Here is an 18,230-nt window from a genome sequence, read left to right on the forward strand (position 1 = left end):
TTTTGAGAAAAGTTCTGACGGTGGTGAGAGAGCAGCACGACTGCCTCCGTGGCGCCATCGGCTAGCGCGTTCGGCTGTTAACCGAAAGGTTGGAGGTTCGAACCATCCCGGGGGCGGTGTGTCGCTTTTTTCTTTACGCTGATAGCTTTTGAGAAAAGTTCTGACGGTGGTAAAAGGGCAGCAGGACTGCCTCCGTGGCGCAATCGGCTAGCGCGTTGGCTGTTAACCGAAAGTTTAGAGGTTCGAGCCCTCCCGTGGGCGGTGTGTCGCTTTTTTCTCTTTGCGCTGATAGCTTTGGAGAAAAAGAGGTTCAAGCCCTCCTTGGGGCGGTGTGTCGCTTTTTTTTCTTTGCGCTGATAGCTTTTAAGAAAAGTTCTGACGGTGGTGAGAGAGCAGCCCGACTGCCTCCGTGGCGCAATCGGCTAGCGCGTTCGGCTGTTAACCGAAAGGTTGGAGGTTCGAGCCCTCCCGAGGGCGGTTTGTCTGTTTTTTTTCTTTACGCTGATGGCGTTTGAGAAAAGTTCTGACGTTGGTGAGAGAGCAGCACGACTGCCTCCGTGGCGCAATTGCCTAGTGCGTTCCTGTTAACCGAAAGGTTGGAGGTTCGAGCCCTCCCGGGGGCGGTGTGTAGCTTTTTTTCTTTCCGCTGATAGCTTTGGAGAAAAAGAGGTTCGAGCCCTCCTGGGGCGGTGTGTCGCTTTTTTTACGCTGATAGCTTTTGAGAAAAGTTCTGACGGTGGTGAGAGAGCAGCACGACTGCCTCCGTGGCGCAATCGGCTAGCGCGTTCGGCTGTTAACTGAAAGGTTGGAGGTTCGAGCCCTCCCGGGGGCGGTGTGTCGCTTTTTTTTCTTTGCGCTGATAGCTTTGGAGAAAAAGAGGTTCGAGCCCTCCTGGGGGCGGTGTGTCGCTTTTTATTACGCTGATAGCTTGTGAGAAAAGTTCTGACGGTGGTGAGAGAGCAGCACGACTGCCTCCGTGGCGCAATCGGCTAGCGCGTTCGGCTGTTAACCGAAAGGTTGGAGGTTCGAGCCCTCCCGGGGGCGGTGTGTCGCTTTTTTTCTTTACGCTGATAGCTTTGGAAAAAAGAGGTTCGAGCCCTCCTGGGGGCGGTGTGTCGCTTTTTTTTTCTTTACACTGATAGCTTTTGAGAAAAGTTCTGACGGTGCTGAGAGAGCAGTACGACTGCCTCCGTGGCGCCATCGGCTAGCGCGTCCGGCTGTTAACCGAAAGGTTGGAGGTTCGAGCCCTCCCGGGGGCGGTGTGTCGCTTTTTTCTCTTTGCGCTGATAGCTTTGGAGAAAAAGAGGTTCGAGCCCTCCAGGGGGCGGTGTGTCCCTTTTTTTACTTTCCGCTGATAGCTTTTTAGAAAAGTTCTGACGGTGGTGAGAGAGCAGCACGACTGCCTCCGTGGCGCCATCGGTTCGCGCGTTCGGCTGTTAACCGAAAGGTTGGAGGTTCGAGCCCTCCCGGGGGCGGTGTGTCGCTTTTTTCTCTTTACGCTGATAGCTTTGGAGAAAAAGAGGTTCGAGCCCTCCTGGGGGCGGTGTGTCGCATTTTTTTCTTTGCGCTGATAGCTTTTGAGAAAAGTTCTGACGGTGGTGAGAGAGCAGCACGACTGCCTCCGTGGCGCAATCGGCTAGCGCGTTCGGCTGTTAACCGAAAGATTAGAGGTTCAAGCCCTCCCGGGGGGCGGTGTGTCGCTTTATTTTCTTTCCGCTGATAGCTTTGGAGAAAAAGAGGTTCGAGCCCTCCTGGGGGCGGTGTGTCGCTTTTTTTTTCTTTAAGCTGATAGCTTTTGAGAAAAGTTCTGACGGTGGTGAGAAAGCAGCACAACTGCCTCCGTGGCGCTATCGGCTAGCGCGTTCGGCTGTTAACCGAAAGGTTCGAGGTTCGAGCCCTCCCGGGGGCGGTGTGTCACTTTTTTTTACGCTGATAGCTTTTGAGAAAAGTTCTGACGGTGGTGAGAGAGCAGCACGACTGCCTACGTGTCGCAATCGGCTAGCGCGTTCGGCTGTTAACCGAAAGTTTAGAGGTTCGAGCCCTCCCGGGGGCGGTGTGTCGCTTTTTTCTCTTTGCGCTGATAGCTTTGGAGAAAAAGAGGTTCGAGCCCTCCTGGGGGCGGTGTGTCGCTTTTTTTTCTTTGCGCTGATAGCTTTTGAGAAAAGTTCTGACGGTGGTGAGAAAGCAGCACGACTGCCCCGGTGGCGCAATCAGCTAGCGCGTTCGGCTGTTAACCGAAAGGTTGGAGGTTCGAGCCCTCCCGAGGGCGGTGTGTCTCTTTTTTTCTTTACGCTGATAGCTTTTGAGAAAAGTTCTGACGGTGGTGAGAGAGCAGCAGGACTGCCTCCGTGGCGCTATCGGCTAGCGCGTTCGGCTGTTAACCGAAAGGTTGGAGGTTCGAGCCCTCCCTGGGGCGGTGTGTCGCTTTCTTTCTTTACGCTGAAAGCTTTGGAGAAAAAGAGGTTCGAGCCCTCCTGGGGGCGGTGTGTCGCTTTTTTTTCTTTACGCTGATAGCTTTTGAGAAAAGTTCTGACGGTGGTGAGAGAGCAGCACGACTGCCTCCGTGGCGCAATCGGCTAGCGCGTTCGGCTGTTAACCGAAAGTTTGGAGGTTCGAGCCCTCCTGGGGGCGGTGTGTCGCTTTTTTTCTTTACGCTGATAGCTTTTGAGAAAAGTTCTGACGGTGGTGAGAGAGCAGCACGACTGCCTCCGTGGCGCAATCGGCTAGCGCGTTCGGCCCTTAACCGAAAGTGTAGAGGCTCGAGCCCTCCCGTGGGCGGTGTGTCGCTTTTTTCTCTTTGCGCTGATAGCTTTGGAGAAAAAAAAGGTTCGAGCCCTCCTGGGGGCGGTGTGTCGCTTTTTTTTCTTTGCGCTGATAGCTTGTGAGAAAAGTTCTGACGGTGGTAAGAGAGCAGCACGACTGCCTCCGTGGTGCAATCGGCTAGCGCGTTCGGCTGTTAACCGAAAGGTTGAAGGTTCGAGCCCTCCCGAGGGCGGTGTGTCTCTTTTTTTCTTTACGCTGTTAGTTATTGAGAAAAGGCCTGACGGTGGAGAGAGAGCAGCACGACTGACTCCGTGGCGCAATCGGCTAGCGCGTTCGGCTGTTAACCGAAAGTTTAGAGGTTCGAGCCCTGCCGGGGGCGGTGTGTCGCTTTTTTCTCTTTGCGCTGATAGCTTTGGAGAAAAAGAGGTTCGAGCCCTCCAGGAGGCAGTGTGTCGCTTTTTTTATCTTTCCGCTGATAGCTTTTGAGAAAAGTTTTGACGGTGGTGAGAGAGCAGCATGACTGCCTCCGTGGCGCAATCGGCTAGCGCGTTCGGCTGTTAACCGAAAGGTTGGAGGTTCGAGCCCTCCCGAGGGCGGTGTGTCTCTTTTTTTTTCTTTACGCTGATAGCTTTTGGGAAAACTTCTGACGGTGGTGAGAGAGCAGCACGACTACCTCCGTGGCGCCATCGGCTAGCGCATTCGGCTGTTAACCGAAAGGTTGGAGGTTCGAGCCCTCCCGGGGGCGGTGTGTCGCTTTTTTTTCTTTGCGCTGATAGCTTTTGAGAAAAGTTCTGACGGTGGTGAGAGAGCAGCGCGACTGCCTCCGTGGCGCAATCGGCTAGCGCGTTCGGCTGTTAACCGAAAGGTTGGAGGTTCGAGCCCTCCCGAGGGCGGTGTGTCTCTTTTTTTTTCTTTACGCTGATAGCTTTTGGGAAAACTTCTGACGGTGGTGAGAGAGCAGCACGACTACCTCCGTGGCGCCATCGGCTAGCGCATTCGGCTGTTAACCGAAAGGTTGGAGGTTCGAGCCCTCCCGGGGGCGGTGTGTCGCTTTTTTTCTTTACGCTGATAGCTTTTGAGAAAAGTTCTGACGGTGGTGAAAGAGCAGCACGACTGCCTCCGTGGCGCATTCGGCTAGCGCGTTCGGCTGTTAACCGAAAGTTTAGAGGTTCGAGCCCTCCCGGGGCGGTGTGTCGCTTTTTTTTCTTTCCGCTGATAGCTTTTGAGAAAAAGAGGTTCGAGCCCTCCTGGGGGCGGTGTGTCGCTTTTTTTTCTTTCCGCTGATAGCTTTTGAGAAAAAGAGGTTCGAGCCCTCCTGGGGGCGGTGTGTCGCTTTTTTTTCTTTCCGCTGATAGCTTTGGAGAAAAAGAGGTTCGAGCCCTCCTGGGGGCGGTGTGTCGCTTTTTTTTCTTTCCGCTGATAGCTTTTGAGAAAAGTTTTGACGGTGGTGAGAGAGCAGCACGACTGCCTCCGTGGCGCAATCGGCTAGCGCGTTCGGCTGTTAACCGAAAGGTTGGAGGTTCGAGCCCTCCCGGGAGCGGTGTGTCGCTTTTTTTGTTTACGCTGATAGCTTTTGAGAAAAAGAGGTTCGAGCCCTCCTGGGGGCGGTGTGTCGCTTTTTTTTCTTTGCGCTGATAGCTTTTGATAAAAGTTCTGACGGTGGTGAGAGAGCAGCACGACTGCCTCCATGGCGCAATCGGCTAGCGCGTTCGGCTGTTAACCGAAAGATTAGAGGTTCAAGCCCTCCCGGGGACGGTGTGTCGCTTTATTTTCTTTCCGCTGATAGCTTTGGAGAAAAAGAGGTTCGAGCCCTCCTGGGGGCGGTGTGTCGCTTTTTTTTTCTTTACGCTTATAGCTTTTGAGAAAAGTTCTGACGGTGGTGAGAGAGCAGCACGACTGCCTCCGTGGCGCTATCGGCTAGCGCGTTCGGCTGTTAACCGAAAGGTTGAAGGTTCGAGCCCTCCCGGGGGCGATGTGTTGCTTTTTTTCTTTACGCTGATAGCTTTTGAGAAAAGTTCTGACAGTGGTGAGAGAGCAGCACGACTGCCTCCGTGGCGCAATCGGCTAGCGCGTTCGGCTGTTAACCGAAAGTTTAGAGGTTCGAGCCCTCCCGAGGGTGGTGTGTCGCTTTTTTCTCTTTGCGCTGATAGCTTTGGAGAAAAAGAGGTTCGAGCCCTCCTGGGGGCGGTGTGTCGCTTTTTTTTTCTTTGCGCTGATAGCTTTTGAGAAAAGTTCTGACGGTGGTGAGAGAGCAGCACGGCTGCCTCCGTGGCGCAATAAGCTAGCGCGTTCGGCTGTTAACCGAAAGGTTGGAGGTTCGAGCCCTCCCGAGGGCGGTGTGTCTCTTTTTTTCATTACGCTGATGGCTTTTGAGAAAAGTTCTGACGGTGGTGAGAGAGCAGCACGACTGCCTCCGTGGCGCCATCGGCTAGCGCGTTCGCTTGTTAACCGAAAGGTTGGAGGTTCAAGCCCTCCCGGGGGCGGTGTGTCGCTTTTTTCTCTTTGCGCTGATAGCTTTGGAGAAAAAGAGGTTCGAGCCCTCCAGGGGGCAGCGTGTCGCTTTTTTTTCTTTCCGCTGATAGCTTTTGAGAAAAGTTTTGACGGTGGTGAGATATCAGCACGACTGCCTCCGTGGCGCAATCGGCTAGCGCGTCCGGCTGTTAACCGAAAGGTTGGAGGTTCGAGCCCTCCAGGGGGCGGTGTGTCGCTTTTTTTCTTTCCGCTGATAGCTTTTCAGAAAAGTTTTCACGGTGGTGAGAGATCAGCACGACTGACTCCTTGGCGCAATCGGCTAGCGCGTCCGGCGGTTAACCGAAAGGTTGGAGGTTCAAGCCCTCCAGGGGGCGGTGTGTCGCTTTTCTTTCTTTCTGCTGATAGCTTTTGAGAAAAGTTCTGACGGTGGTGAGAGAGCAGCACGACTGCCTCCGTGGCGCAATCGGCTATCGCGTCCGGCTGGTAACCGAAAGGTTGGAGGTTCGAGACCTCCCGGGGGTGGTGTGTCGCTTTTTTTTCTTTGCGCTGATAGCTTTGGAGAAAAAGAGGTTCGAGCCCTCCTGGGGGCGGTGTGTCGCTTTTTTTTTACGCTGATAGCTTTTGAGAAAGGTTCTGACGGTGGTGAGAGAGGAGCACGACTGCCTCTGTCGCGCAAGCGTCTAGCGCTTTCGGCTGTTACCGGAAAGGTTGGAAGTTCGAGCCCTCCCGGGGGCGGTGTCTGTTGCTTTTTTCTCTTTGCACTGATGAATTTGAAGGAATGTTCTGACGGTCGTGAGAGTGCAGCACGACTGCCTCCGCAGCGCAATCAGCTAACGAGTTCGGCTCTCAACCAAAAGGTTGGAAGTTCGAGCCCTCCCGAGGGCGGTGTGACGCATTTTTATCTTTGCGCTCATAGCTTTGGAGGAATGTGCGGACGGTCGGGAGAGTGCAGCACGACTGCCTCCGCGGCGCAATCGGCTAACGTGTTCGGCTCTTAACCGAAAGGTTGGACGTTCAAGCCCTCCCGAGGGCGGTGTGTCGCATTTTTATCTTTGCGCTCATAGCTTTGGAGGAATGTTTTGTCGGTCGTGAGAGTGCAGCGCGGCTGCCTCCGCGGCGCAATCGGTAACGAGTTCGGCTCTTAACTGAAAGGTTGGAGGTTCGAGCCCTCCCGGGGGCGGTGTGTCGCATTTTTTTCTTTGCACTGATAGCTTTGGAAGAATATTCTGACGGTCGTGAGAATGCAGCACGACTGCCTCCGTGGCGGAATCAGCTAACGAGTTCGGCTCCTAACGGAAAGGTTGGAGGTTCGAGCCCTCCAGGCGTGGTGTGTCGCTTTTTTTTTCTTTCCGCTGATAACTTTTGAGAAAAGTTTTCACGGTGGTGAGAGATCAGCACGACTGCCTCCGTGGCGCAATCGGCTAGTGCGTTCGGCTGTTAGCGGAAATGTTGGAAGTTCGAGCCCTCCCGGGGGCGGTGTGTCGCTTTTTTTTCTTAACGCTGATGGCTTTGTAGAAAAGTTCTGACGGTGGTGAAAGAGGAGCACGACTGCCTCCGTGGCGCAATTAGCTAGCGCGTTCGGCTGTTAACCGAAAGGTTGCAGGTTCGAGCCTTCCCGGGGGCGCTGTAGTGGTCTCTTTTCTTTGCGTTGATAGCTTTGGAGGAATGTTCTGACGGTCGTGAGAGTGCAGCATGACTGCCTCCGCGGTGCAATCGGCTAACGAGTTCGGCTCCTAACCGAAAGGTTGGAGGTTCGAGCCTTCCCGGGGGTGGTGTGTCGCATTTTTTTCTTTGCGCTGATAGCTTTGGAGGAATGTTTTGACGGTGGTGAGAGAGCAGCACGACTGCCTCCGTGGCAAAATCGGCTAGCGCGTTCGGCTGTTAACCGAAAGGTTGGAGGTTCGAGCCCTCCAGGGGGCGGTGTGTCGATTTTTTTCTTTCCGCAGATAGCTTTTGAGAAAAGTTTTGACGGTGGTGAGAGATCAGCACGACTGCCTCCGTGGCGCAATCGGCTAGCGCGTCCGGCTGTTAACCGAAAGGTTGGAGGTTCGAGACCTCCCGGGGGTGGTTTCTCGCTTTTTTTTCATTGCGCTGATAGCTTTGGAGAAAAAGAGGTTCGAGCCCTCCTGGGGGTGGTGTGTCGCTTTTCTTACGCTGATAGCTTTTAAGAAAATTTCTGACGGTGGTGAGAGATCAGCACGACTGCCTCCGTGGCGCAATTGGCTAGCGCGTTCGGCTGTTAACCGAAAGGTTGGACGTTCGAGGCCTCCCGGGGGCGGTGTGTCGCATTTTTATCTTTGCGCTCATAGCTTTGGAGGAATGTTTTGACGGTCGTGAGAGTGCAGCACAACTTCCTCCGCGACGTATTCGGCTAGCGCATTCGCTTGTTAACCGAAAGGTTGGAGGTTCGAGCCCTCCAGGGGGCGGTGTGTCGCTTTTCTTTCTTTCTGCTGATAGCTTTTGAGAAAAGTTCTGACGGTGGTGAGAGAGCAGCACGACTGCCTCCGTGGCGCAATCGGCTATCGCGTCCGGCTGGTAACCGAAAGGTTGGAGGTTCGAGACCTCCCGGGGGTGGTGTGTCGCTTTTTTTTCTTTGCGCTGATAGCTTTGGAGAAAAAGAGGTTGGAGCCCTCCTGGGGGCGGTGTGTCGCTTTTTTACGCTGATAGCTTTTGAGAAAGGTTCTGACGGTGGTGAGAGAGCAGCACGACTGCCTCTGTCGCGCAAGCGTCTAGCGCTTCCGGCTGTTACCGGAAAGGTTGGAAGTTCGAGCCCTCCCGGGGGCGGTGTCTGTTGCTTTTTTCTCTTTGCGCTCATAGCTTTGGAGGAATGTGCGGACGGTCGGGAGAGTGCAGCACGACTGCCTCCGCGGCGCAATCGGTAACGAGTTCGGCTCTAAACCGAAAGGTTGGACGTTCGAGGCCTCCCTGGGGGCGGTGTGTCGCATTTTTATCTTTGCGCTCATAGCTTTGGAGGAATGTTTTGACGGTAGTGAGAGTGCAGCGTGGCTGCCTCCGCGGCGCAATCGGTAACGAGTCCGGCTCTTAACCGAAAGGTTGGAAGTTCGAGCCCTCCCGAGGGCGGCGTGTCGCATTTTTATCTTTGCGCTGATAGCTTTGGAGGAATGTTCTGATGGTCGTGAGAGTGCAGCACGACTGCCTCCGCGGCGCAATCGGCTAACGTGTTCGGCTCTTAACCGAAAGGTTGGAAGTTCGAGCCCTCCCGAGGGCGGTGTGTCGCATTTTTATCTTTGCGCTCATAGCTTTGGAGGAATGTTTTGGCGGTCGTGAGAGTGCAGCACGACTGCCTCCGCAGCGCAATCGGCTAACGAGTTCAGTTCGGCTCTTAACCGAAATGTTGGAAGTTCGAGCCCTCCCGAGCGCGATGTGTCGCATTTTTATCTTTGTGCTCATAGCTTTGGAGGAATGTTTTGACCGTCGTGAGAGTGCAGCGCGGCTGCCTCCGCAGCGCAATCGGTAACGAGTTCGGCTCTTAACCGAAAGGTTGGAGGTTCGAGGCCTCCCGGGGGCGGTGTGTCGCATTTTCATCTTTGCGCTCATAGCTTTGGAGGAATGTTTTGACGGTCGTGAGAGTGCAGCGCGGCTGCCTCCGCAGCGCAATCGGTAACGAGTTCAGCTCTTAACCGAAAGGTTGGAGGTCCGAGCCCTCCCGGGGGTTGTGTGTCGCATTTTTTTCTTTGCGCTGATAGCTTTGGAGGAATGTTCTGACGGTCGTGAGAGTGCAGCACGACTGCCTCCGCGGCGCAATCGGCTAACGAGTTCGGCTCCTAAAGGAAAGGTTGGAAGTTCGAGCCCTCCCGGGGGCGGTGTGTCGCTTTTTTTTCTTAACGCTGATGGCTTTGTAGAAAAGTTCTGACGGTGGTGAAAGAGGAGCACGACTGCCTCCGTGGCGCAATTAGCTAGCGCGTTCGGCTGTTAACCAAAAGGTTGCAGGTTCGAGCCTTCCCGGGGGCGCTGTAGTGGTCTCTTTTCTTTGCGTTGATAGCTTTGGAGGAATGTTCTGACGGTCGTGAGAGTGCAGCATGACTGCCTCCGCGGTGCGATCGGCTAACGAGTTCGGCTCTTAACCGAAAGGTTGGAGGTTCGAGCCTTCCCGGGGGCGGTGTGTCGCATTTTTTTCTTTGCGCTGATAGCTTTGGAGGAATGTTCTGACGGTGGTGAGAGAGCAGCACGACTGCCTCCGTGGCAAAATCGGCTAGCGCGTTCGGCTGTTAACCGAAAGGTTGGAGGTTCGAGCCCTCCAGGGGGCGGTGTGTCGCTTTTTTTTCTTTCCGCAGATAGCTTTTGAGAAAAGTTTTGACGGTGGTGAGAGATCAGCACGACTGCCTCCGTGGCGCAATCGGCTAGCGCGTCCGGCTGTTAACCGAAAGGTTGGAGGTTCGAGACCTCCCGGGGGTGGTTTGTCGCTTTTTTTTCATTGCGCTGATAGCTTTGGAGGAATGTTTTGACGGTCGTGAGAAAGCAGCACAACTTCCTCCGCGGCGTATTCGGCTAACGAGTTCGGCTCTTAACCGAAAGGTTGGAGGTTCGAGCCCTCCCAGTGGCGGTGTGTCGCATTTTTTTCTTTGCGCTGATAGCTTTGGAGGAATGTTCTGACGGCCGTGAGAGTGCAGCACGACACCCTCCGCAGCGCAATCGGCTAACGAGTTCGGCTCTTAACCGAAAGGTTGGAAGTTCGAGCACTCCCGAGGGCGGTGTGTCGCATTTTTATCTTCGCGCTCATAGCTTTGGAGGAAATTTTTGACGGTCGTGAGAGCGCAGCGCGGCTGCCTCCGCGGCGCAATCGGTAACGAGTTCGGCTCTTAACTGAAAGGTTGGAGGTTCGAGGCCTCCCGGGGGTGGTGTGTCGTATTTTTATCTTCGCGCTCATTGCTCTGGACGAATGTTTTGACGGTCTTGAGAGTGCAGCGCGGCTGCCTCCGTGGCGCAATCGGTAACGAGTTCGGCTCTTAACCGAAAGGTTGGAAGTTCGAGCCCTCCCGAAGGCGGTGTGTGGCATTTTTATCTTTGCGCTGATAGCTTTGGAGGAATGTTCTGACGGTCGTGAGAGTGCAGCACGACTGCCTCCGCGGCGCAATCGGTAACGAGTTCGGCTCTAAACCGAAAGGTTGGACGTTCGAGGCCTCCCTGGGGGCGGTGTGTCGCATTTTTATCTTTGCGCTCATAGCTTTGGAGGAATGTTTTGACGGTAGTGAGAGTGCAGCGTGGCTGCCTCCGCGGCGCAATCGGTAACGAGTTCGGCCTTTAACCGAAAGGTTGGAAGTTCGAGCCCTCCCGAGGGCGGTGTGTCGCATTTTTATCTTTGCGCTGATAGCTTTGGAGGAATGTTCTGATGGTCGTGAGAGTGCAGCACGACTGCCTCCGCGGCGCAATCGGCTAACGTGTTCGGCTCTTAACCGAAAGGTTGGAAGTTCGAGCCCTCCCGAGGGCGGTGTGTCGCATTTTTATCTTTGCGCTCATAGCTTTGGAGGAATGTTTTGGCGGTCGTGAGAGTGCAGCGCGGCTGCCTCCGCGGCGCAATCGGTAACGAGTTCGTCTCTTAACCGAAAGGTTGGAAGTTCGAGCCCTCCCGAGGGTGGTGTGTCGCATTTTTTTCTTTGCGCTGATAGCTTTGGAGGAATGTTCTAACGGTCGTGAGAGTGCCGCACGACTGCCTCCGCAGCGCAATCGGCTAACGAGTTCAGTTCGGCTCTTAACCGAAATGTTGGAAGTTCGAGCCCTCCCGAGGGCGGTGGGTCGCATTTTTATCTTTGTGTTCATAGCTTTGAAGGAATGTTTTGACCGTCGTGAGAGTGCAGCGCGGCTGCCTCCGCGGCGCAATTGGTAACGAGTTCGGCTCTTAACCGAAAATTTGGACGTTCGAGGCCTCCCGGGGTCGGTGTGTCGCATTTTTAGCTTCGCGCTCATAGCTTTGGAGGAATGTTTTGACCGTCGTGAGAGTGCAGCGCGGCTGCCTCCGCGGCGCAATCGGTAATGAGTTCGGCTCTTAACCGAAAGGTTGGAGGTTCGAGGCCTCCCGGGGGCGGTGTGTCGCATTTTTATCTTTGCGCTCATAGCTTTGGAGGAATGTTTTGACGGTCGTGAGAGTGCAGCGCGGCTGCCTCCGCAGCGCAATCGGTAACGAGTTCAGCTCTTAACCGAAAGGTTGGAGGTTCGAGCCCTCCCGGGGGTTGTGTGTCGCATTTTTATCTTTGCGCTCATAGCTTTGGAGGAATGTTTTGGCGGTCGTGAGAGTGCAGCGCGGCTGCCTCCGCGGCGCAATCGGTAACGAGTTCGTCTCTTAACCGAAAGGTTGGAAGTTCGAGCCCTCCCGAGGGTGGTGTGTCGCATTTTTTTCTTTGCGCTGATAGCTTTGGAGGAATGTTCTGACGGTCGTGAGAGTGCAGCACGACTGCCTCCGCAGCGCAATCGGCTAACGAGTTCAGTTCGGCTCTTAACCGAAATGTTGGAAGTTCGAGCCCTCCCGAGGGCGGTGGGTCGCATTTTTATCTTTGTGTTCATAGCTTTGAAGGAATGTTTTGACCGTCGTGAGAGTGCAGCGCGGCTGCCTCCGCGGCGCAATCGGTAACGAGTTCAGCTCTTAACCGAAAGGTTGGAGGTTCGAGCCCTCCCGGGGGTTGTGTGTCGCATTTTTTTCTTTGCGCTGATAGCTTTGGAGGAATGTTCTGACGATCGTGAGAGTGCAGCACGACTGCCTCCGCGGCGCAATCGGCTAACGAGTTCGGCTCCTAAAGGAAAGGTTGGAAGTTCGAGCCCTCCCGGGGGCGGTGTGTCGCTTTTTTTCTTTACGCTGATAGCTTTTGAGAAAAGTTCTGACGGTGGTGAGAGAGCAGCACGACTGCCTCCGTGGCGCCATCGGCTAGCGCGTTCGGCTGTTAACCGAAAGGTTGGAGGTTCGAACCATCCCGGGGGCGGTGTGTCGCTTTTTTCTTTACGCTGATAGCTTTTGAGAAAAGTTCTGACGGTGGTAAAAGGGCAGCAAGACTGCCTCCGTGGCGCAATCGGCTAGCGCGTTGGCTGTTAACCGAAAGTTTAGAGGTTCGAGCCCTCCCGTGGGCGGTGTGTCGCTTTTTTCTCTTTGCGCTGATAGCTTTGGAGAAAAAGAGGTTCAAGCCCTCCTTGGGGCGGTGTGTCGCTTTTTTTTCTTTGCGCTGATAGCTTTTGAGAAAAGTTCTGACGGTGGTGAGAGAGCAGCCCGACAGCCTCCGTGGCGCAATCGGCTAGCGCGTTCGGCTGTTAACCGAAAGGTTGGAGGTTCGAGCCCTCCCGAGGGCGGTTTGTCTGTTTTTTTTCTTTACGCTGATGGCTTTTGAGAAAAGTTCTGACGTTGGTGAGAGAGCAGCACGACTGCCTCCGTGGCGCAATTGCCTAGTGCGTTCCTGTTAACCAAAAGGTTGGAGGTTCGAGCCCTCCCGGGGGCGGTGTGTAGCTTTTTTTCTTTCCGCTGATAGCTTTGGAGAAAAAGAGGTTCGAGCCCTCCTGGGGCGGTGTGTCGCTTTTTTTACGCTGATAGCTTTTGAGAAAAGTTCTGACGGTGGTGAGAGAGCAGCACGACTGCCTCCGTGGCGCAATCGGCTAGCGCGTTCGGCTGTTAACTGAAAGGTTGGAGGTTCGAGCCCTCCCGGGGGCGGTGTGTCGCTTTTTTTTCTTTGCGCTGATAGCTTTGGAGAAAAAGAGGTTCGAGCCCTCCTGGGGGCGGTGTGTCGCTTTTTATTACGCTGATAGCTTCTGAGAAAAGTTCTGACGGTGGTGAGAGAGCAGCACGACTGCCTCCGTGGCGCAATCGGCTAGCGCGTTCGGCTGTTAACCGAAAGGTTGGAGGTTCGAGCCCTCCCGGCGGCGGTGTGTCGCTTTTTTTTCTTTCTGCTGAGAGCTTTTGGGGAACGTTTTGACGGTGGTGAGAGAGCAGCACGGCTGCCTCCAAGGCGCAATTGCCTAGTGCGTTCCTGTTAACCGAAAGGTTGGAGGTTCGAGCCCTCCCGGGGGCGGTGTGTCGCTTTTTTTCTTTACGCTGATAGCTTTGGAGAAAAAGAGGTTCGAGCCCTCTTGGGGGCGGTGTGTCGCTTTTTTTCTTTCCGCTGATAGCTTTTGAGAAAAGTTTTGATGGTGGTGAGAGAGCAGCACGACTGCCTCCATGGCGCAGTCTGCTAGCGCGTTCGGCTGTTAAACGAAAGGTTGGAGGTTCGAGCCCTCCCGGGGGCGGTGTGTTGCTTTTTTTCTTTACGCTGATAGCTTGGGAGAAAAAGAGGTTCGAGCCCTCCTTGGGGCGGTGTGTCGCTTTTTTTTTCTTTCCGCTGATAGCTTTAGAGAAAAGTTTTGACGGTGGAGAGAGAGCAGCACGACTGCCTCCGTGGCGCAATCCGCCAGCGCGTTCGGCTGTTAACCGAAAGGTTGGTGGTTCGAGCCCTCCCGGGGCGGTGTGTCGCTTTTTTCTTTACGCTGATACTTTGGAGAAAAAAAGGTTCGAGCCCTCCTGGGGGCGGTGTGTCGCTTTTTTTTTCTTTTCGCTGATAGCTTCTGAGAAAAGTTTTGACGGTGGTGAGAGAGCAACACGACTGCGTCCGTGGCGCAATCGGCTAGCGCGTTCGGCTGTTAACCGAAAGGTTGGAGGTTCGAGCCCTCCCGGGGGCGGTGTGTCGCTTTTTTTCTTTACGCTGATAGCTTTGGAAAAAAGAGGTTCGAGCCCTCCTGGGGGCGGTGTGTCGCTTTTTTTTTCTTTACACTGATAGCTTTTGAGAAAAGTTCTGACGGTGCTGAGAGAGCAGTACGACTGCCTCCGTGGCGCCATCGGCTAGCGCGTCCGGCTGTTAACCGAAAGGTTGGAGGTTCGAGCCCTCCCGGGGGCGGTGTGTCGCTTTTTTCTCTTTGCGCTGATAGCTTTGGAGAAAAAGAGGTTCGAGCCCTCCAGGGGGCGGTGTGTCGCTTTTTTTACTTTCCGCTGATAGCTTTTTAGAAAAGTTCTGACGGTGGTGAGAGAGCAGCACGACTGCCTCCGTGGCGCCATCGGTTCGCGCGTTCGGCTGTTAACCGAAAGATTGGAGGTTCGAGCCCTCCCGGGGGCGGTGTGTCGCTTTTTTCTCTTTACGCTGATAGCTTTGGAGAAAAAGAGGTTCGAGCCCTCCTGGGGGCGGTGTGTCGCATTTTTTTCTTTGCGCTGATAGCTTTTGAGAAAAGTTCTGACGGTGGTGAGAGAGCAGCACGACTGCCTCCGTGGCGCAATCGGCTAGCGCGTTCGGCTGTTAACCGAAAGATTAGAGGTTCAAGCCCTCCCGGGGGGCGGTGTGTCGCTTTATTTTCTTTCCGCTGATAGCTTTGGAGAAAAAGAGGTTCGAGCCCTCCTGGGGGCGGTGTGTCGCTTTTTTTTTCTTTAAGCTTATAGCTTTTGAGAAAAGTTCTGACGGTGGTGAGAAAGCAGCACAACTGCCTCCGTGGCGCTATCGGCTAGCGCGTTCGGCTGTTAACCGAAAGGTTCGAGGTTCGAGCCCTCCCGGGGGCGGTGTGTCGCTTTTTTTACGCTGATAGCTTTTGAGAAAAGTTCTGACGGTGGTGAGAGAGCAGCACGACTGCCTCCGTGGCGCAATCGGCTAGCGCGTTCGGCTGTTAACTGAAAGGTTGGAGGTTCGAGCCCTCCCGGGGGCGGTGTGTCGCTTTTTTTTCTTTGCGCTGATAGCTTTGGAGAAAAAGAGGTTCGAGCCCTCCTGGGGGCGGTGTGTCGCTTTTTATTACGCTGATAGCTTGTGAGAAAAGTTCTGACGGTGGTGAGAGAGCAGCACGACTGCCTCCGTGGCGCAATCGGCTAGCGCGTTCGGCTGTTAACCGAAAGGTTGGAGGTTCGAGCCCTCCCGGCGGCGGTGTGTCGCTTTTTTTTCTTTCTGCTGAGAGCTTTTGGGGAACGTTTTGACGGTGGTGAGAGAGCAGCACGGCTGCCTCCAAGGCGCAATTGCCTAGTGCGTTCCTGTTAACCGAAAGGTTGGAGGTTCGAGCCCTCCCGGGGGCGGTGTGTCGCTTTTTTTCTTTACGCTGATAGCTTTGGAGAAAAAGAGGTTCGAGCCCTCTTGGGGGCGGTGTGTCGCTTTTTTTCTTTCCGCTGATAGCTTTTGAGAAAAGTTTTGATGGTGGTGAGAAAGCAGCACGACTGCCTCCATGGCGCAGTCTGCTAGCGCGTTCGGCTGTTAAACGAAAGGTTGGAGGTTCGAGCCCTCCCGGGGGCGGTGTGTTGCTTTTTTTCTTTACGCTGATAGCTTGGGAGAAAAAGAGGTTCGAGCCCTCCTTGGGGCGGTGTGTCGCTTTTTTTTTCTTTCCGCTGATAGCTTTAGAGAAAAGTTTTGACGGTGGAGAGAGAGCAGCACGACTGCCTCCGTGGCGCAATCCGCCAGCGCGTTCGGCTGTTAACCGAAAGGTTGGTGGTTCGAGCCCTCCCGGGGTGGTGTGTCGCTTTTTTCTTTACGCTGATACTTTGGAGAAAAAAAGGTTCGAGCCCTCCTGGGGGCGGTGTGTCGCTTTTTTTTTCTTTTCGCTGATAGCTTCTGAGAAAAGTTTTGACGGTGGTGAGAGAGCAACACGACTGCGTCCGTGGCGCAATCGGCTAGCGCGTTCGGCTGTTAACCGAAAGGTTGGAGGTTCGAGCCCTCCCGGGGGCGGTGTGTCGCTTTTTTTCTTTACGCTGATAGCTTTGGAAAAAAGAGGTTCGAGCCCTCCTGGGGGCGGTGTGTCGCTTTTTTTTTCTTTACACTGATAGCTTTTGAGAAAAGTTCTGACGGTGCTGAGAGAGCAGTACGACTGCCTCCGTGGCGCCATCGGCTAGCGCGTCCGGCTGTTAACCGAAAGGTTGGAGGTTCGAGCCCTCCCGGGGGCGGTGTGTCGCTTTTTTCTCTTTGCGCTGATAGCTTTGGAGAAAAAGAGGTTCGAGCCCTCCAGGGGGCGGTGTGTCGCTTTTTTTACTTTCCGCTGATAGCTTTTTAGAAAAGTTCTGACGGTGGTGAGAGAGCAGCACGACTGCCTCCGTGGCGCCATCGGTTCGCGCGTTCGGCTGTTAACCGAAAGATTGGAGGTTCGAGCCCTCCCGGGGGCGGTGTGTCGCTTTTTTCTCTTTACGCTGATAGCTTTGGAGAAAAAGAGGTTCGAGCCCTCCTGGGGGCGGTGTGTCGCATTTTTTTCTTTGCGCTGATAGCTTTTGAGAAAAGTTCTGACGGTGGTGAGAGAGCAGCACGACTGCCTCCGTGGCGCAATCGGCTAGCGCGTTCGGCTGTTAACCGAAAGATTAGAGGTTCAAGCCCTCCCGGGGGGCGGTGTGTCGCTTTATTTTCTTTCCGCTGATAGCTTTGGAGAAAAAGAGGTTCGAGCCCTCCTGGGGGCGGTGTGTCGCTTTTTTTTTCTTTAAGCTTATAGCTTTTGAGAAAAGTTCTGACGGTGGTGAGAAAGCAGCACAACTGCCTCCGTGGCGCTATCGGCTAGCGCGTTCGGCTGTTAACCGAAAGGTTCGAGGTTCGAGCCCTCCCGGGGGCGGTGTGTCACTTTTTTTTACGCTGATAGCTTTTGAGAAAAGTTCTGACGGTGGTGAGAGAGCAGCACGACTGCCTACGTGTCGCAATCGGCTAGCGCGTTCGGCTGTTAACCGAAAGTTTAGAGGTTCGAGCCCTCCCGGGGGCGGTGTGTCGCTTTTTTCTCTTTGCGCTGATAGCTTTGGAGAAAAAGAGGTTCGAGCCCTCCTGGGGGCGGTGTGTCGCTTTTTTTTCTTTGCGCTGATAGCTTTTGAGAAAAGTTCTGACGGTGGTGAGAAAGCAGCACGACTGCCCCGGTGGCGCAATCAGCTAGCGCGTTCGGCTGTTAACCGAAAGGTTGGAGGTTCGAGCCCTCCCGAGGGCGGTGTGTCTCTTTTTTTCTTTACGCTGATAGCTTTTGAGAAAAGTTCTGACGGTGGTGAGAGAGCAGCAGGACTGCCTCCGTGGCGCTATCGGCTAGCGCGTTCGGCTGTTAACCGAAAGGTTGGAGGTTCGAGCCCTCCCGGGGGCGGTGTGTCGCTTTTTTTCTTTACGCTGATAGCTTTGGAGAAAAAGAGGTTCGAGCCCTCCTGGGGGCGGTGTGTCGCTTTTTTTTCTTTACGCTGATAGCTTTTGAGAAAAGTTCTGACGGTGGTGAGAGAGCAGCACGACTGCCTCCGTGACGCAATCGGCTAGCGCGTTCGGCTGTTAACCGAAAGTTTGGAGGTTCGAGCCCTCCTGGGGGCGGTGTGTCGCTTTTTTTCTTTACGCTGATAGCTTTTGAGAAAAGTTCTGACGGTGGTGAGAGAGCAGCACGACTGCCTCCGTGGCGCAATCGGCTAGCGCGTTCGGCCCTTAACCGAAAGTTTAGAGGCTCGAGCCCTCCCGTGGGCGGTGTGTCGCTTTTTTCTCTTTGCGCTGATAGCTTTGGAGAAAAAAAGGTTCGAGCCCTCCTGGGGGCGGTGTGTCGCTTTTTTTTCTTTGCGCTGATAGCTTGTGAGAAAAGTTCTGACGGTGGTAAGAGAGCAGCACGACTGCCTCCGTGGCGCAATCGGCTAGCGCGTTCGGCTGTTAACCGAAAGGTTGAAGGTTCGAGCCCTCCCGAGGGCGGTGTGTCTCTTTTTTTCTTTACGCTGTTAGTTATTGAGAAAAGGCCTGACGGTGGAGAGAGAGCAGCACGACTGACTCCGTGGCGCAATCGGCTAGCGCGTTCGGCTGTTAACCGAAAGTTTAGAGGTTCGAGCCCTGCCGGGGGCGGTGTGTCGCTTTTTTCTCTTTGCGCTGATAGCTTTGGAGAAAAAGAGGTTCGAGCCCTCCAGGAGGCAGTGTGTCGCTTTTTTTATCTTTCCGCTGATAGCTTTTGAGAAAAGTTTTGACGGTGGTGAGAGAGCAGCATGACTGCCTCCGTGGCGCAATCGGCTAGCGCGTTCGGCTGTTAACCGAAAGGTTGGATGTTCGAGCCCTCCCGAGGGCGGTGTGTCTCTTTTTTTTTCTTTA

General features: G+C 54.5%; 54 non-coding genes across 54 annotated transcripts; all 54 read left to right on the plus strand.

The window, feature by feature from the left end:
* The first annotated feature begins 42 nt into the window (after positions 1-42).
* Positions 43-116, plus strand: TRNAN-GUU (transfer RNA asparagine (anticodon GUU)). Its single transcript has one exon. It is a non-coding gene; the product is annotated as a tRNA-Asn (tRNA).
* A 287-nt stretch (positions 117-403) lies between these two features.
* Positions 404-477, plus strand: TRNAN-GUU (transfer RNA asparagine (anticodon GUU)). Its single transcript has one exon. It is a non-coding gene; the product is annotated as a tRNA-Asn (tRNA).
* A 281-nt stretch (positions 478-758) lies between these two features.
* On the plus strand, positions 759-832 carry TRNAN-GUU (transfer RNA asparagine (anticodon GUU)). Its single transcript has one exon. It is a non-coding gene; the product is annotated as a tRNA-Asn (tRNA).
* A 138-nt stretch (positions 833-970) lies between these two features.
* On the plus strand, positions 971-1,044 carry TRNAN-GUU (transfer RNA asparagine (anticodon GUU)). Its single transcript has one exon. It is a non-coding gene; the product is annotated as a tRNA-Asn (tRNA).
* Positions 1,045-1,185: 141 nt separating this feature from the next.
* On the plus strand, positions 1,186-1,259 carry TRNAN-GUU (transfer RNA asparagine (anticodon GUU)). Its single transcript has one exon. It is a non-coding gene; the product is annotated as a tRNA-Asn (tRNA).
* A 142-nt stretch (positions 1,260-1,401) lies between these two features.
* Positions 1,402-1,475, plus strand: TRNAN-GUU (transfer RNA asparagine (anticodon GUU)). The gene has a single exon. It is a non-coding gene; the product is annotated as a tRNA-Asn (tRNA).
* Positions 1,476-1,617: 142 nt separating this feature from the next.
* Positions 1,618-1,692, plus strand: TRNAN-GUU (transfer RNA asparagine (anticodon GUU)). Its single transcript has one exon. It is a non-coding gene; the product is annotated as a tRNA-Asn (tRNA).
* A 143-nt stretch (positions 1,693-1,835) lies between these two features.
* On the plus strand, positions 1,836-1,909 carry TRNAN-GUU (transfer RNA asparagine (anticodon GUU)). The gene has a single exon. It is a non-coding gene; the product is annotated as a tRNA-Asn (tRNA).
* A 286-nt stretch (positions 1,910-2,195) lies between these two features.
* On the plus strand, positions 2,196-2,269 carry TRNAN-GUU (transfer RNA asparagine (anticodon GUU)). The gene has a single exon. It is a non-coding gene; the product is annotated as a tRNA-Asn (tRNA).
* Positions 2,270-2,342: 73 nt separating this feature from the next.
* Positions 2,343-2,416, plus strand: TRNAN-GUU (transfer RNA asparagine (anticodon GUU)). Its single transcript has one exon. It is a non-coding gene; the product is annotated as a tRNA-Asn (tRNA).
* A 141-nt stretch (positions 2,417-2,557) lies between these two features.
* TRNAN-GUU (transfer RNA asparagine (anticodon GUU)) lies at positions 2,558-2,631 on the plus strand. The gene has a single exon. It is a non-coding gene; the product is annotated as a tRNA-Asn (tRNA).
* A 290-nt stretch (positions 2,632-2,921) lies between these two features.
* Positions 2,922-2,995, plus strand: TRNAN-GUU (transfer RNA asparagine (anticodon GUU)). Its single transcript has one exon. It is a non-coding gene; the product is annotated as a tRNA-Asn (tRNA).
* Positions 2,996-3,285: 290 nt separating this feature from the next.
* On the plus strand, positions 3,286-3,359 carry TRNAN-GUU (transfer RNA asparagine (anticodon GUU)). The gene has a single exon. It is a non-coding gene; the product is annotated as a tRNA-Asn (tRNA).
* A 75-nt stretch (positions 3,360-3,434) lies between these two features.
* Positions 3,435-3,508, plus strand: TRNAN-GUU (transfer RNA asparagine (anticodon GUU)). Its single transcript has one exon. It is a non-coding gene; the product is annotated as a tRNA-Asn (tRNA).
* Positions 3,509-3,582: 74 nt separating this feature from the next.
* On the plus strand, positions 3,583-3,656 carry TRNAN-GUU (transfer RNA asparagine (anticodon GUU)). Its single transcript has one exon. It is a non-coding gene; the product is annotated as a tRNA-Asn (tRNA).
* Positions 3,657-3,731: 75 nt separating this feature from the next.
* TRNAN-GUU (transfer RNA asparagine (anticodon GUU)) lies at positions 3,732-3,805 on the plus strand. The gene has a single exon. It is a non-coding gene; the product is annotated as a tRNA-Asn (tRNA).
* Positions 3,806-4,229: 424 nt separating this feature from the next.
* On the plus strand, positions 4,230-4,303 carry TRNAN-GUU (transfer RNA asparagine (anticodon GUU)). The gene has a single exon. It is a non-coding gene; the product is annotated as a tRNA-Asn (tRNA).
* Positions 4,304-4,444: 141 nt separating this feature from the next.
* On the plus strand, positions 4,445-4,518 carry TRNAN-GUU (transfer RNA asparagine (anticodon GUU)). The gene has a single exon. It is a non-coding gene; the product is annotated as a tRNA-Asn (tRNA).
* Positions 4,519-4,661: 143 nt separating this feature from the next.
* On the plus strand, positions 4,662-4,735 carry TRNAN-GUU (transfer RNA asparagine (anticodon GUU)). Its single transcript has one exon. It is a non-coding gene; the product is annotated as a tRNA-Asn (tRNA).
* A 290-nt stretch (positions 4,736-5,025) lies between these two features.
* TRNAN-GUU (transfer RNA asparagine (anticodon GUU)) lies at positions 5,026-5,099 on the plus strand. Its single transcript has one exon. It is a non-coding gene; the product is annotated as a tRNA-Asn (tRNA).
* Positions 5,100-5,172: 73 nt separating this feature from the next.
* On the plus strand, positions 5,173-5,246 carry TRNAN-GUU (transfer RNA asparagine (anticodon GUU)). The gene has a single exon. It is a non-coding gene; the product is annotated as a tRNA-Asn (tRNA).
* A 142-nt stretch (positions 5,247-5,388) lies between these two features.
* Positions 5,389-5,462, plus strand: TRNAN-GUU (transfer RNA asparagine (anticodon GUU)). Its single transcript has one exon. It is a non-coding gene; the product is annotated as a tRNA-Asn (tRNA).
* Positions 5,463-5,683: 221 nt separating this feature from the next.
* On the plus strand, positions 5,684-5,757 carry TRNAT-GGU (transfer RNA threonine (anticodon GGU)). Its single transcript has one exon. It is a non-coding gene; the product is annotated as a tRNA-Thr (tRNA).
* A 585-nt stretch (positions 5,758-6,342) lies between these two features.
* On the plus strand, positions 6,343-6,415 carry TRNAK-CUU (transfer RNA lysine (anticodon CUU)). Its single transcript has one exon. It is a non-coding gene; the product is annotated as a tRNA-Lys (tRNA).
* Positions 6,416-6,785: 370 nt separating this feature from the next.
* Positions 6,786-6,859, plus strand: TRNAN-GUU (transfer RNA asparagine (anticodon GUU)). The gene has a single exon. It is a non-coding gene; the product is annotated as a tRNA-Asn (tRNA).
* Positions 6,860-7,228: 369 nt separating this feature from the next.
* On the plus strand, positions 7,229-7,302 carry TRNAN-GUU (transfer RNA asparagine (anticodon GUU)). Its single transcript has one exon. It is a non-coding gene; the product is annotated as a tRNA-Asn (tRNA).
* Positions 7,303-7,439: 137 nt separating this feature from the next.
* Positions 7,440-7,513, plus strand: TRNAN-GUU (transfer RNA asparagine (anticodon GUU)). The gene has a single exon. It is a non-coding gene; the product is annotated as a tRNA-Asn (tRNA).
* Positions 7,514-7,735: 222 nt separating this feature from the next.
* Positions 7,736-7,809, plus strand: TRNAT-GGU (transfer RNA threonine (anticodon GGU)). Its single transcript has one exon. It is a non-coding gene; the product is annotated as a tRNA-Thr (tRNA).
* An 882-nt stretch (positions 7,810-8,691) lies between these two features.
* TRNAK-CUU (transfer RNA lysine (anticodon CUU)) lies at positions 8,692-8,764 on the plus strand. Its single transcript has one exon. It is a non-coding gene; the product is annotated as a tRNA-Lys (tRNA).
* An 813-nt stretch (positions 8,765-9,577) lies between these two features.
* Positions 9,578-9,651, plus strand: TRNAN-GUU (transfer RNA asparagine (anticodon GUU)). Its single transcript has one exon. It is a non-coding gene; the product is annotated as a tRNA-Asn (tRNA).
* Positions 9,652-10,168: 517 nt separating this feature from the next.
* TRNAK-CUU (transfer RNA lysine (anticodon CUU)) lies at positions 10,169-10,241 on the plus strand. Its single transcript has one exon. It is a non-coding gene; the product is annotated as a tRNA-Lys (tRNA).
* A 1,852-nt stretch (positions 10,242-12,093) lies between these two features.
* On the plus strand, positions 12,094-12,167 carry TRNAN-GUU (transfer RNA asparagine (anticodon GUU)). Its single transcript has one exon. It is a non-coding gene; the product is annotated as a tRNA-Asn (tRNA).
* A 287-nt stretch (positions 12,168-12,454) lies between these two features.
* TRNAN-GUU (transfer RNA asparagine (anticodon GUU)) lies at positions 12,455-12,528 on the plus strand. The gene has a single exon. It is a non-coding gene; the product is annotated as a tRNA-Asn (tRNA).
* Positions 12,529-12,809: 281 nt separating this feature from the next.
* TRNAN-GUU (transfer RNA asparagine (anticodon GUU)) lies at positions 12,810-12,883 on the plus strand. The gene has a single exon. It is a non-coding gene; the product is annotated as a tRNA-Asn (tRNA).
* Positions 12,884-13,021: 138 nt separating this feature from the next.
* Positions 13,022-13,095, plus strand: TRNAN-GUU (transfer RNA asparagine (anticodon GUU)). Its single transcript has one exon. It is a non-coding gene; the product is annotated as a tRNA-Asn (tRNA).
* Positions 13,096-13,381: 286 nt separating this feature from the next.
* TRNAN-GUU (transfer RNA asparagine (anticodon GUU)) lies at positions 13,382-13,455 on the plus strand. Its single transcript has one exon. It is a non-coding gene; the product is annotated as a tRNA-Asn (tRNA).
* Positions 13,456-13,810: 355 nt separating this feature from the next.
* TRNAN-GUU (transfer RNA asparagine (anticodon GUU)) lies at positions 13,811-13,884 on the plus strand. Its single transcript has one exon. It is a non-coding gene; the product is annotated as a tRNA-Asn (tRNA).
* Positions 13,885-14,025: 141 nt separating this feature from the next.
* On the plus strand, positions 14,026-14,099 carry TRNAN-GUU (transfer RNA asparagine (anticodon GUU)). The gene has a single exon. It is a non-coding gene; the product is annotated as a tRNA-Asn (tRNA).
* A 142-nt stretch (positions 14,100-14,241) lies between these two features.
* TRNAN-GUU (transfer RNA asparagine (anticodon GUU)) lies at positions 14,242-14,315 on the plus strand. The gene has a single exon. It is a non-coding gene; the product is annotated as a tRNA-Asn (tRNA).
* A 142-nt stretch (positions 14,316-14,457) lies between these two features.
* Positions 14,458-14,532, plus strand: TRNAN-GUU (transfer RNA asparagine (anticodon GUU)). Its single transcript has one exon. It is a non-coding gene; the product is annotated as a tRNA-Asn (tRNA).
* A 143-nt stretch (positions 14,533-14,675) lies between these two features.
* On the plus strand, positions 14,676-14,749 carry TRNAN-GUU (transfer RNA asparagine (anticodon GUU)). The gene has a single exon. It is a non-coding gene; the product is annotated as a tRNA-Asn (tRNA).
* Positions 14,750-14,818: 69 nt separating this feature from the next.
* Positions 14,819-14,892, plus strand: TRNAN-GUU (transfer RNA asparagine (anticodon GUU)). The gene has a single exon. It is a non-coding gene; the product is annotated as a tRNA-Asn (tRNA).
* A 138-nt stretch (positions 14,893-15,030) lies between these two features.
* On the plus strand, positions 15,031-15,104 carry TRNAN-GUU (transfer RNA asparagine (anticodon GUU)). Its single transcript has one exon. It is a non-coding gene; the product is annotated as a tRNA-Asn (tRNA).
* A 286-nt stretch (positions 15,105-15,390) lies between these two features.
* On the plus strand, positions 15,391-15,464 carry TRNAN-GUU (transfer RNA asparagine (anticodon GUU)). Its single transcript has one exon. It is a non-coding gene; the product is annotated as a tRNA-Asn (tRNA).
* Positions 15,465-15,819: 355 nt separating this feature from the next.
* On the plus strand, positions 15,820-15,893 carry TRNAN-GUU (transfer RNA asparagine (anticodon GUU)). The gene has a single exon. It is a non-coding gene; the product is annotated as a tRNA-Asn (tRNA).
* Positions 15,894-16,034: 141 nt separating this feature from the next.
* TRNAN-GUU (transfer RNA asparagine (anticodon GUU)) lies at positions 16,035-16,108 on the plus strand. The gene has a single exon. It is a non-coding gene; the product is annotated as a tRNA-Asn (tRNA).
* Positions 16,109-16,250: 142 nt separating this feature from the next.
* Positions 16,251-16,324, plus strand: TRNAN-GUU (transfer RNA asparagine (anticodon GUU)). Its single transcript has one exon. It is a non-coding gene; the product is annotated as a tRNA-Asn (tRNA).
* Positions 16,325-16,466: 142 nt separating this feature from the next.
* Positions 16,467-16,541, plus strand: TRNAN-GUU (transfer RNA asparagine (anticodon GUU)). The gene has a single exon. It is a non-coding gene; the product is annotated as a tRNA-Asn (tRNA).
* A 143-nt stretch (positions 16,542-16,684) lies between these two features.
* On the plus strand, positions 16,685-16,758 carry TRNAN-GUU (transfer RNA asparagine (anticodon GUU)). The gene has a single exon. It is a non-coding gene; the product is annotated as a tRNA-Asn (tRNA).
* A 286-nt stretch (positions 16,759-17,044) lies between these two features.
* Positions 17,045-17,118, plus strand: TRNAN-GUU (transfer RNA asparagine (anticodon GUU)). The gene has a single exon. It is a non-coding gene; the product is annotated as a tRNA-Asn (tRNA).
* A 73-nt stretch (positions 17,119-17,191) lies between these two features.
* TRNAN-GUU (transfer RNA asparagine (anticodon GUU)) lies at positions 17,192-17,265 on the plus strand. The gene has a single exon. It is a non-coding gene; the product is annotated as a tRNA-Asn (tRNA).
* A 141-nt stretch (positions 17,266-17,406) lies between these two features.
* TRNAN-GUU (transfer RNA asparagine (anticodon GUU)) lies at positions 17,407-17,480 on the plus strand. The gene has a single exon. It is a non-coding gene; the product is annotated as a tRNA-Asn (tRNA).
* A 289-nt stretch (positions 17,481-17,769) lies between these two features.
* On the plus strand, positions 17,770-17,843 carry TRNAN-GUU (transfer RNA asparagine (anticodon GUU)). The gene has a single exon. It is a non-coding gene; the product is annotated as a tRNA-Asn (tRNA).
* Positions 17,844-18,133: 290 nt separating this feature from the next.
* Positions 18,134-18,207, plus strand: TRNAN-GUU (transfer RNA asparagine (anticodon GUU)). Its single transcript has one exon. It is a non-coding gene; the product is annotated as a tRNA-Asn (tRNA).
* Positions 18,208-18,230: the final 23 nt, after the last annotated feature.

This window comes from Rhipicephalus microplus, unplaced genomic scaffold (genome assembly GCF_043290135.1).
Source record: "Rhipicephalus microplus isolate Deutch F79 unplaced genomic scaffold, USDA_Rmic scaffold_514, whole genome shotgun sequence".
Lineage (NCBI taxonomy): Eukaryota > Metazoa > Arthropoda > Arachnida > Ixodida > Ixodidae > Rhipicephalus > Rhipicephalus microplus.